Source organism: Oncorhynchus nerka, linkage group LG12 (genome assembly GCF_034236695.1).
Source record: "Oncorhynchus nerka isolate Pitt River linkage group LG12, Oner_Uvic_2.0, whole genome shotgun sequence".
NCBI lineage: Eukaryota > Metazoa > Chordata > Actinopteri > Salmoniformes > Salmonidae > Oncorhynchus > Oncorhynchus nerka.
This window is the reverse complement of record NC_088407.1, coordinates 37,109,969-37,122,033: the sequence shown is the minus strand read 5'-3', so window position 1 is coordinate 37,122,033 and position 12,065 is coordinate 37,109,969.

Here is a 12,065-nt window from a genome sequence, read left to right as displayed (position 1 = left end):
TTGCATGGTTTGCTTTTTCCGTAACGTTTTTTTAAATCTGACACAGTGGTTGCATTAAGGAGCAGTATATATTTAATTCTGTGAATAACATTTGTATCATTTATCAATGTTTATTATGAGTTTTTCTGTGAATTGATGTTGCTCTCTGCAAAATCACTGGATGTTTTGGAACTACTGAACATAACGCGCCAATGTAAACTCAGATTTGTGGATATAAATATGAACTTTACCAAACAAAACATACATGTATTGTGTAACATGAAGTCCTATGAGTGTCATCTGATGAAGATCATCAAATGTTAGTGATTAATTTTATGTATATTTCTGATTTTTGTGACTCCTCTCTTTGGCTGGAAAATGGCTGTGTTTTTCTGTGACTTGGCTCTGACCTAACATAATCGTTTGGTTCGCTTTCATCGTAAAGCCTTTTTGAAATCGGACACTGTGGCTGGATTTACAACAAGTGTATCTTTAAAATGGTGTAAAATACATGTACGTTTGAGGAATTTTAATTATGGGATATCTGTTGTTTTGAATTTGGCACCTTGCAGTTTCACTGGCTGTTGACAGGTGGGACGCTCGCATCTCACGTACCCTAGAGAGGTTTTTAACATTTATTTCTTGTAATTAAAATTAGTTTGTAGTAGTTAAGTGTTGAGTTAAATTACATACTGTAGCAACCTAAATTGTTATTTCAAATAACTTTGGTGACTTCAGAGCAATTCCTAGCTATCCCAAATGTAGCTAGCTTGCAGGCTCAGCTAAATTTAATCTCCCAGATACAGTCACTTCTCATAGTCTTGTCATATGAATGTAAATGAAAGAGGAAAATAATCAAATGAATTGAATGGAGTTTTCCATGTGCCCATTTAGAGTTTCTGGAGCAGCACAGAAATGCCCTTATCCAGATGGTGTGACAAAGGCATTTCCTAATAGACCTGCTAACTTTCTTTGGTATAACTTTTAAGATTGGAACCAACATGCAGGAAAAGAGGCAAGAGCCATTTGTCCGTCAGCTCAGGGACAAGCTACAGTACATTATTCACAGCCCTGTGTCAGTGTCAATGTAATTGCATTGCTGGCCTTTTTGAAATGTCATGTATTTGTCTTTACATTTTTACATTTTAATAATTTAGCAGACACTCTTATCGAGAGCAACTTACACGATAATTAGGGTTAAGTGCCTTACTCAGTACATTTGTGTTTACATCATTAAGCCTTTATGTATGTGTTTTGAATGACCAAAGGTGTCTGGCCTTATAGTAAGTACGGCGTCATATGTTACAAGGATTTTATGTATGTGTTATAAATGACCAAAGGGGTCTGACTTTAAATTAAGTAAAGCGTGATGCAATATAGAGTCTTTATGGATGTCTTATAATTGACCGAAGGTGTCTCACTTCAAACTAAGTATTACAGGACACTGCATAAAGCGTCAATAAATAGGTTATGTTTTAATGTTAATGTTTTGCTGTTTTATGAAGGTTCTCTCATGAGCCACATGTTACTGTAGGGTATGAAATGGATTGATGGACCTGCAAAGCTTGCATTTGTGTGTCAGAGCCAAAGATGATTTGGAGTAGTCCAACCTGAAACTACCACACCAGGTTTTCCTCTTCTGTTCCCGTGCTGGAGACCAGGGCTTGATTATAACCTGTTACAATGTGATGCCAACATTCTGGGGCTTATCTTTCAGTGGGGAAGTGGGTGAATGTGTCAAATACCTGACTGGGCCCAGCACCGCACGGTATGTCTTGTTTTGTTGTGTGCATGTTTGTGTACTGAGGGAAATGTAACTTGGTTCCAGAAGAAAGTAACTTTCAATTTCTTTGGTTGGGGCTTTCATCAAGGTAAGTGTTTCTTGGTGCAACATCGTGCTATTGCTTAGTTGTAAAGGCTGTCTTGGGATGAAGGTGAGGACCAAAGCGCAGCGTGGTAAGGGTTCATCTTATTTAATGAAAAAACTGAACACTGAATAACAAACAACAAAGAAACAACCGAAACAGTTCTGTCTGGTGCAGACACACAAAGACTGAAAATAACCACCCACAAAACACAATGGAAAACAGGCTACCTAAATATGGTCCTCAATCAGGGACAATGATTGACAGCTGCCTCTGATTGAGAACCATACCAGGCCAAACTGTCACGTTTTACCAAGGTGGGTGGAATCAGGCGCAGAGAGCAGGTTTCAGTGATTTGACAGTTTATTCTCCGGCGCACAAAAAAACGAAGGTCAACCCAACACACAGGGTGAATAATCCAACACAGAATCAAAATAGACCGGAGAATAAAACACAAGTACTCCACCAAATGACATGAATACAAAAACACAAAACACAAAACAAGGGTGGGACAACCTACTACATATAAGGACGTTAATTAAACTAAAATACACACAGGTGAAACTAATAAGACAAAACCAACAGACAAACAAAAAAGGGATCGGTAGTGGCTAGTAGGACGGTGATGACGACCGCCGAGCACCGCCCGAACAGGCAGGAGAGCCAACTTCGGCGGAAGTCGTGACAGTACCCCCCCCCCCCCTGACGCGCGGCCCCCGCAGCGCGCCGCCACCGTCCTCGAGGACGACCCGGAGGACGAGGTGCTGGGCGATCCGGGTGGAGGCGGTGGAAATCTCTCAGGAGAGAAGGGTCCAAAATGTCCCCCACCGGAACCCAGCATCTCTCCTCCGGACCGTACCCCTCCCAGTCCATGAGGTACTGTAGGCCCCCACCCGGCGTCTCGAATCCAGAATGCCCCGAACTGTGTACGCCGGGGACCCGTCCAGAGGGGGCGGAGGGACCTCAGGCACCTCACCTTCTTGCAAGGGACCAGCCACCACCGGCCTGAGGAGAGACACATGAAACGAGGGGTTAATACGGTAATACCTAGGAAGTTGTAACCTGTAACACACCTCGTTTATTCTCCTCAGGACTTTGAACGGCCCCACACACTGCGGCCCCAGCTTCCGACAGGGCAGGCGGAGGGGCAGGTTTCGGGTCGAGAGCCAGACCCTGTCCCCCGGTGCAAACACGGGGGCCTCACTGCGGTGCTGGTCAGTGCTCCTCTTCTGCCGTTCTCCCGCTAACCGTAGTGAGTCCTGAACGGCTTTCCAGGTGTCCTTGGAGCGCTGTACCCATTCCTAGAAAATAGAAATAGACAAACTAGCATAGACAACCCACCCAACTCACGCCCTGACCATACTAAAACAAAAGACAAAACAAAGGAACTAAGGTCAGAACGTGACATTAGTTTTCATTTAACCTAGAGTGTGCGAGAAAAGGGCAATTCTTGAACATGGGGTGAGACATTTCTCACTAATTTGTAAATAAATCCAGTTATTTAGAATTATTTTTTTCTGGAAAAACATAACTTGATTATTTAGCAGACATCACTTGCTTATATTCGGTCAACACATATTTTAAGAATATCATGGAATATTTGAACATTTTGGTTTCTCCATGCTTGTCTCAGAGCAGCGCGAAACAGTGCTGAAATAGATGGCCACGGCGGGAAAGCTATGTATTCTGTGCCCACTCTGGTATCTCTCTTTGGTTACACATCCTTGGAATAGCAGAACAGCATAACGGTTTGGACGGCCCTTGCTGTGCCTGGTGAGCAGTTGGTCAATTTCTATTGTCAGTAGAGGAATAGAAATGTCAGGGTGATCCGAAAACCTGACGAACCCACCACGTACTGTACTGTATGTTGACTCTGCCTGTCAGAGGTGGAGTTCCAGAGCTCACAGGCGTGCCTGGCATAGATTGTGACGCCATCTCTTTCATTTTCAACGCGTAAGTGAGTCAATGACTATTCAAGCCATTGACTCACTGATGAAGGAAGATGATGAGTGATCGGCAAAGGCAATCTGTAATCTGCGGGCATCACGGCTCGGTAAGAAATGTTTTATTTTATTTTTTATTTTTTCATTCTCAGAACATTAACCATGCGTGTTCGCTTGTTTTGTACTGTTCTGTAGTTTTCACCCAATGATTTGTCTGACAAAGAACTTTGCGTCCTACAGGCCCAGTCATGGCGGGACATTCAATTAACGTCCTCTTCACAGATGAATCAACCATGGCCCTTGAGCAATTTGCTCAAAATTGCTACAGAAAATCAAGATTTTGAGTTACAAATGTAACACTTTAGAGTACTTAAGCATCGAATACATTGCAAGTTGAGGGATTTTCACAACAGAGGCGGTGTAACCGATGTGAAATGGCTAGCTAGTTAGCGGGTTGCGCGCTAATAGCGTTTCAATCGATGACTTCACTTTCTCTGAGATCTTGAAGTAGTTGTTACCCTTGCCCTGCGATGGGCAGCAGCTTTTGTGGAGCGATGGGTAATGATGCTTAGAGAGTGGCTGTTATCAATATATGCAGAGGTTCCCTGGTTCGCGCCCAGGTAGGGGCGAAGAGAGGGACGGAAGCTATACTGTTACACCGGGCTATAAAAAGTCTATTGTCCTGCTAATAGGAATCATTTGCATGATGGGCTACATTCTTTATTGTAACCACATGCATAATTTGTATCCACCTTTCCAATTACTTTTAGAGTTTGGGAATTACAAATGTGCACTTTCTTGTTAGTTACATTATTTTAGTTCGAACGTGCAGCCTTTATTCTTTAAATTATTGTTTTTATGTAGGGTGCTACATTGTCAACCAGTTGCAATTGTAAGTAGGACTAATAACTTTTTTCTTTACATTATTGTTTTATGTACGATGCTACATTTTTGACCAGTTGCAGTTGTAAGTAGGCCTTATAAAAAATCCTACTTGTATTAGGCTGTTAAGCCTCATAACCTACCTCAGCCAGTTAAGTTATTCTATATAGGTCTAGGCTCTGAAGAAATAGACTCCAATTAAGCCCTCTTGTTGTTTGTAAAGTCAACTTCAAAATGTACTCGCACATCTCAGCTATCTTTTTTGCAGGTGCATGGCAACAGCCGGATAAGATGAGGAAAAAGAAGAAGGAACCCGCACACTGCTTTTGATCGTATCACTGTTCTTTAATAAGCTTTTTGTATCGGCCTCACAGCCTTCGTAAGAGCTTTTGTGAGTTTTTTAAATTAGCACCCTTAAGTAGACCTAGCCCCACCACATCCATTCCACGCATGGAAAAGGGTTGTAGGTGAAGGAAAAACAAATAATTGCTACCAAATATAAAAATATGCATTTCATAAATATTCAAATAAAGTGTGTACATAAAACGTATTAAACACGTCTGTCAAACCACAATGAGGACATCAACCTACCAAGCAAGTTTTCATGAATCCTTGTGTACAGTGTAAGAAAAACGTCAGAGTAATCTGAAATAGGGACATAATTAATTTTCAAATTTACAACATACCATACATAGGCATTTCATCATTAAGTCCTTTAGGAAATCATGTCTGGAGATGATTTTCTTTTGTGGCTGGCAGTTGGAATGTACCAATTTATTGCATAAATAAAACATGCCAGTGTTTCTTGACCGCATCTCCCACCTTTCATGGGGTTAAAGTATATGTAGTTGTGAACATTATAGAGTGTTCTTTAGCTTTAGCAGGTCTTTTTTGTAGCAGTTCATCTCGTGTTTCCCAAATGCCAAATTAAGAGCTTCATCCACACATTGTGGAGAATAGCCTCTTAGAAATCTATTGCGCATCTCCGCTGCTTTTTCTAGATAGTCCAGAAAATGATTTCTTGCAAGTTGGGGAGGGGGGGAGGGGGTTCACACCTAGCTCAAGTTGGGAAGGGGGTGGGGGTTCACACCTAGCTCAGCTATTATACAATTCATTTTGTAAAGGTTGAATAGTCTATTGTTCAGCTAATAGCGCATCCTGCTATGCTTGTAAAAAAAACGAATAATAATACTTTTTTCCCTTTCCACATGTTAAAGATTCCAATTGATGAAGTGTTTTTAGCCACAATCGGCCCCAATTAGTACATTTGGTTACAGTCAATACAGCTGGACTTCGGGCTAGAATGTTGAGGGTTCGAAAACCTGCTCCCTGCTTGCTATAATGAATGAGTTTGATACACCTGGTATTGGATAAGGCTGAAAAGAACTTGCTAAATAGCGATTTTCGTAAATTAACGTTTGACAAAAAAATATGCACAATCGTTTGACTCTACACTAACTAACATATTCCTCTCAATTGTACATTTTTTGCTTGACTCGTTATGACGTTATAACTACATACATTTGCTTCCCCATAATGTTTTGTCAGCCATCTTTGCTGAAGTCACCAGAGACGGGTGTCATTGGAACCACTCAATATGATTGGTCATATACAAACCTTGGGACCCAAATGCATAATGAGTGCTCTAACTCCCCCTTGTGGTGGTCTGGAGCAATGAAGCAGTGACGCTGGGTACCTCTAAGTCCTGCGGTGTAAGCTAGCAACTTTTAAAGGAGGAAACACTGTATACGCCTGGGATATCAAGCATTCAATGTTAACCTGAGTGAGAGTGACCATAGAATTGTATGGGAGTGACCTTACTGAGTAAAGTATTCGTCATTGTCATTACTTAACACATTCAAAAGTCATAATTATGGCTAAACACTGCCCATTTGTAGAATGATATGTAATAAAAAAATATATATTTTAAATATAACCCTAACTAATGATGGCCAAGTTTGATGTGTTGGTCCACCAGATATTCCACGCATTTGGGCGGAAGTGTCTTGGAACGGATTGGGTCTTGTCACGTTCTGACCTTAGTTCTTTTATTATGTCTTTGTTTTAGTATGGTCAGTGCGTGGGTTGGGTGTCTATGTTCCTTTTTCTATGTTTTGAGTTTTCTGTGTTTGGCCTGGTATGGTTCTCATTCAGAGGCAGCTGTTTATTGTTGTCCCTGATTGAGAACCATATTTACGTAGCCTGGTTTCACTTTTGAGTTGTGGGTGATTGTTTCCTGTGTCTGTGTTTGTACCACACGGGACTGTCTCTATTTTAATTTGTTCATTTGGGATGGCAGGGTAGCCTAGTGGTTAGAGTGTTGGACTAGTAACCGGAAGGTTGCAAGATCAAACCCCTGAGCTGACAAGGTACAAGTCTGCCATTCTGCCCCTGAACAGGCAGATAACCCACTGTTCCTAGGCTGTCATTGAAAATAAGAATTTGTTCTTAACTTACTTGCCTAGTTAAATAAAGGTAAAAAATATACAAATTTACATTGTTGTTTTGTACTTTGTAGTGTTCAGTATTATTATTAAAATGGACACTTACCACGCTGCACATTGGTCCGACATCTCTTACTCCTCCTCAGATGACGAGGAGAACCGTTACAGGTCTTATGTATCTAACATGACTTTATCACAACTGAAGGATGTCACCCTTTATAAAGCACATGTTTATATCATATTTGACTTAGTGAGTTATGTTAAATTAGACATGGGTAATTATGTCACACAGGCCACATTTATGAACCATTTATAAAGAATGACATAGATGTTTTGTAACACGTGTACATAGTGCTTAAGAAGGCACTATGAAGGCTTTATGAAGCCTTTATAAGCTAATCGTCATTTAAAGCAGGACCAAATGAAAGATACATGTGCATATTATTGTACAATTCAGGTGTGCAAAACTTACTTGCAGGAGTCACATTTACAAGCCTGCATTTTCAAAATGCGGACCATCAAAAAAATCTGCTTCTTAGAGAGCCCTATGCTGCCACCTACTGTAGTAACAGCAGAGGTATAGGCTGATGAACAAGAATACACCATTTTCCCATATATCCCAGTACATGGACCAAGAAGACCGTTTTCAAATTTTTAATTGTGATTTACATGATGAAAAATACATATTGATTTCATCATTTCATTTCATTTTGTTTTTAACCTACACTACATTACCAAAAGTATGTGGAAACCTGCTTGTCGAACATCTCATTCCAAAATCATGGGCGTTAATATGGAGTTGGTCCCCCTTTTGCTGCTATAACAGCCTCCACAATCCCGGAAAGGTTTTCCATTAGATGTTGGGAAATTGCCGTGGGGACTTCCTTCCATTCACCGACAAAAGCGTTAATGAGGTCGGGCACTGACGTTGGGCAATTAGAACTGGCTCGCAGTCGCCGTTCCAATTCATCCCAAAGGTGTTGGGTGGGATTGAGGTCATGGCTCTATGTAGATCAGTCAAGTTCTTCCACACCGATTTCGACAAACCATTTCTGTACCTCGCTTTGTGCACGGGGGTTTTGTAATGCTGAAACAGGAAAGGGCCTTCCCCAAAATGTTGCCACAAAGTTGGAAGCACAGAATCGTCTAGAATGTCATTGTATGCTGTAGCATTAAGAGTTTCCTTCACTGAAACTAAGGGGCCTAGCCCGAACCATGGGAAACAGACCCAGACCATTATTCATCCTACACCAAACTTTACAGTTGGCATTCAGGCAGGTAACATTCTCCTGGAATCTGCCAAACCCAGATTCGTCCGTCGGACTGCCAGATGGTGAAGCGTGATTCATCACTCCAGAGAACGCATTTCCACTGCTCCAGAGTCCAATGGTGATGGCATTACACCACTCCAGCCGACAACTGACATTTGGAACGGTGATCTTAGGCTTGTGTGTGGCTGCTCGGCCAAGGAAACCCCTTTCATGAAGCTCCCGATGAACAGTTCTTGTGCTGACGTTGCTTCCAGAGGCATTTTGGAACTCGAGGACAGGCGATTTGTACTTGCTTCACCACTCAAAGGTCCCTTTCTGTGAGCTTGTGTGGCCTACCACTTTGCGGCTGAGCCGTTGTTTCTCCTAGACGTTTCCACTTCACAATAACAGCACTTACAGTTGACCAGGGCAGCTATAGCAGGGCAAAATTTGAGGAACTGAATTGTTGGAAAGGTGGCATCCTATGACGTTGCCACGGCCATGCTTAGTTATACCAATGGAAAATACACTCAGTGACAGAATATGGAGAATGAACAGAGTACATCTTCAAGACCCAAAATATATTACATTCTCACGCAAAAAAATGTAAACCTTTACAAATGTGGACATAGAGGACAGAGAAAAGCCGACCTTTGACATAATTTGGGATTCTTTAAAGGCGTATATTAACGGGAATGATAATCTCATACTCTGGAAACATTTTACTCGAGTTAGAAATTAAAATTAAATAATAATAAATAAGAAAATAAATAAGAAAAAGCTCATTAAAAAATGTTAACAAGGAGAAGAAGAATACATTTCTGAACCAGGTAAACACCTTGTTGTCCTCACAAAACTAATGAATGCCAAAGCAGTTATAGTTTTAAAATATAAGGATTAAAATGCTTTAATTAGAAACAAAAACTTTATTAATAACACTTTTAAAAGCTTCTTTGGAAAACTATATAAATTGGAATTAAACAACAGTTAAACAACACTAAGCGAAAAGGTTCCTGGAGTATCGTTTAGGGGTTCTTCAAATTGAAACCCCGTCACTATTTCCACATTTTGTTATGTTACAGCCTTATTCTAACATGGATTTCAACAAATCCTCAGCATTCTATGCACAATACCCCATAATGACAAATCAAAAACAGGTTTTAGAAATTTTAGCGTTTTTTTTCTCAATAAAAAACAGAAATACCTTATTTACATAAGTATTCAGACCCTTTGCTATGATACACGAAATTGAGCTCAGGTGCATGCTGTTTCCATTGATCATCCTGGAGATGTTCCTGCAACTTGATTGGAGTCCACCTGTGGTAAATTCAATTGATTGGACATGATTTAGAAAGGCACACACCTGTCTATATAAGGTCCCACAAGTGTCAGTGCATGTCAGAGTAAAAACCAAGCCATGGGGTCAAAGGAATTGTCCGTAGAGCTCCTAGACAGGATTGTGTCGAGGCACAGATCTGGGGAAGGTTACCAAAACAAAATCTGCAACATTGAAGGTCCCCAAGAACACAGTGGCCTCCATCACTCTTAATGGAAAAAGTTTGGAACCACCAAGACTCCTCCTAGAGCTGGCCGCCTGGCAAAACTGAGCAATCAGGGAGGTGACCAAGAACCCGATGGTCATTCTGACAGAGGTCTAGAGTTCCTCTGTAGAGATGGGAGAACCTTCCAGAAGGACAACCATCTCTGCAGCATTCCACCAATCAGGCCTTTATGGTAGGCCTGAGGCCACTCCTCAGTAAAAGGCACATGACAGCTCGCTTGGAGTTTGCCAAAAAGCACCTATAGAAATAAAATTCTCATGGTCTGATGAAATCAAAAGTCAAATCTTTGGCCTGAATTCCAAGCGTCATGTCTGGAGGAAACCTTGCACCATCCCTATGGTGAAGCATGGTGGTGGTAGCATCATGCTGTGGGGATGTTTTTCAGTGGCAGGAACTGGAAGACTAGTCAGGATTGATGCAAAGATGAACAGAGAAAAGTACAGAGAGATTCTTGAAATCCTGCTCCAGAGCGCTCAGGACCACAAACTGGGGCAAAGGTTCAACTTCCAACAGGACAATGAGTGGCTTCAACACAGGAGTGGCTTCAACACAAGTCTCTGAATGTCCTTGAGTGGCCCAGTCAGAGCCCGGACTTGAACTCGATCGAGCATCTCTGGAGAGACCTGAAAATAGCTGTGCAGCGACGCACCCCATTCAAGCTTGAGAGGATCTGCAGAGAAGAATGGGAGAAACTCCCCAAATACAGGTGTGCCAAGCTTGTAGTGTCATACCCATGAAGAATCGAGGCTGTAATCACTGCCAAATGTCCTTTAAGAAAGTACTGAGTAAAGGGGCTGAATACCTACGTATGTAAATGTGATATTTACGTGTTTTTTATATATATAAATTAGCAAAAATAAAACATTTTCTTCTTTGTCATTGTTGTATGCAGTTTGATGAGGGGGAAAACAATTTAAGCAATTTTAGAATAACACTGTAACCTAAAAAAATGTGGACAAAGTCAAGGACTCTGAATACTTTCCGAAGGCACTGTAAGTTATTTCGAAGAATCCTTTAAAAGTTTTTTTTTTTAACAATAACACAATATTTACTTGTCAGTGTTTATTATGATTTTAGTGGCAAAGCCAATAGCAAAATCTAAGTAAGAGGGAAACTCCCAGCTGAGCACCAAGTCCAATGGGTATATCCTCTGGTATGTTCTCTGTGGTGATCGAACAGGTTTCCTGATATATTCATCAGAGGTGTAGGGAGAGTGAAGACTGTGAATAAAAAAAATAGTAATTATACAGATTATTAACAAAACATGTACATGACAGAAATCACATCTTAGTTTTTGTGGTGAATGTGTCACACCCCGATCTGTTTAATCTCTATTGTGCTTGTCTCCACCCTCTACCAGGTGTCTCACATTTGTTCAATTATCCCCTGTGTATTTATACGGGTGGTTTCTGTTTTCTGTTGCCAGTTCATCTTGTCTCCTCAAGCCTACCAGCGTGTTTTTCCAGACTCCTGTTTTTCTAGTCCTCAAGGATCCAACTTTTTCTGCCTTCCCTGACCCTGAGCCCGTCTGCCATACCATTCTGCCAGCCCTGACCTCGAGCCTGCCTGTCGTCATGTACCCATGTGACTAAGACCTGGTTTACGAACCTCTTCCTGTCCTTGACCTGCCTCTTGCCTGCCCCTTGTCTATTAATAAATATCAGAGACTCGAACCATCTGCCTCCTGTGTCTGCATTTGGGTCTCATCCTATATTGTTATAGTACGAATTGGCCATGACTGACCCAGTAAACTTGGAACAGCTCCGCATCACTGTCTCCCTGCATGGAGCCACCATTGGAAGACATGAGGAGCTACTCCATAACCTTTATAGGAGGGCTCCATACTTTTGCAGAACGCCATGACCAGGGCTTCGAACCATTACTGGAGCAATTCCGTGGACTATCTATCAGGTAGTATGCCACAACGGAGACCTCCCGGATGCTCAGTAATCACACCACCAGTGGTGATTTTGTTCAGCCTACCCCGGCTTCCCGAGAACCCCACTTACCTCCCCCGGCTTCCCGAGAACCCCGCTTACCTCCTCCGGAGCGCTATGCTGGGGATCCTGGAACCTGCCGTGTGTTTCTTTCCCACTATTCCCTCATCTTTGAGCTGTAGCCCACTTTGTTTCCTTCAGAT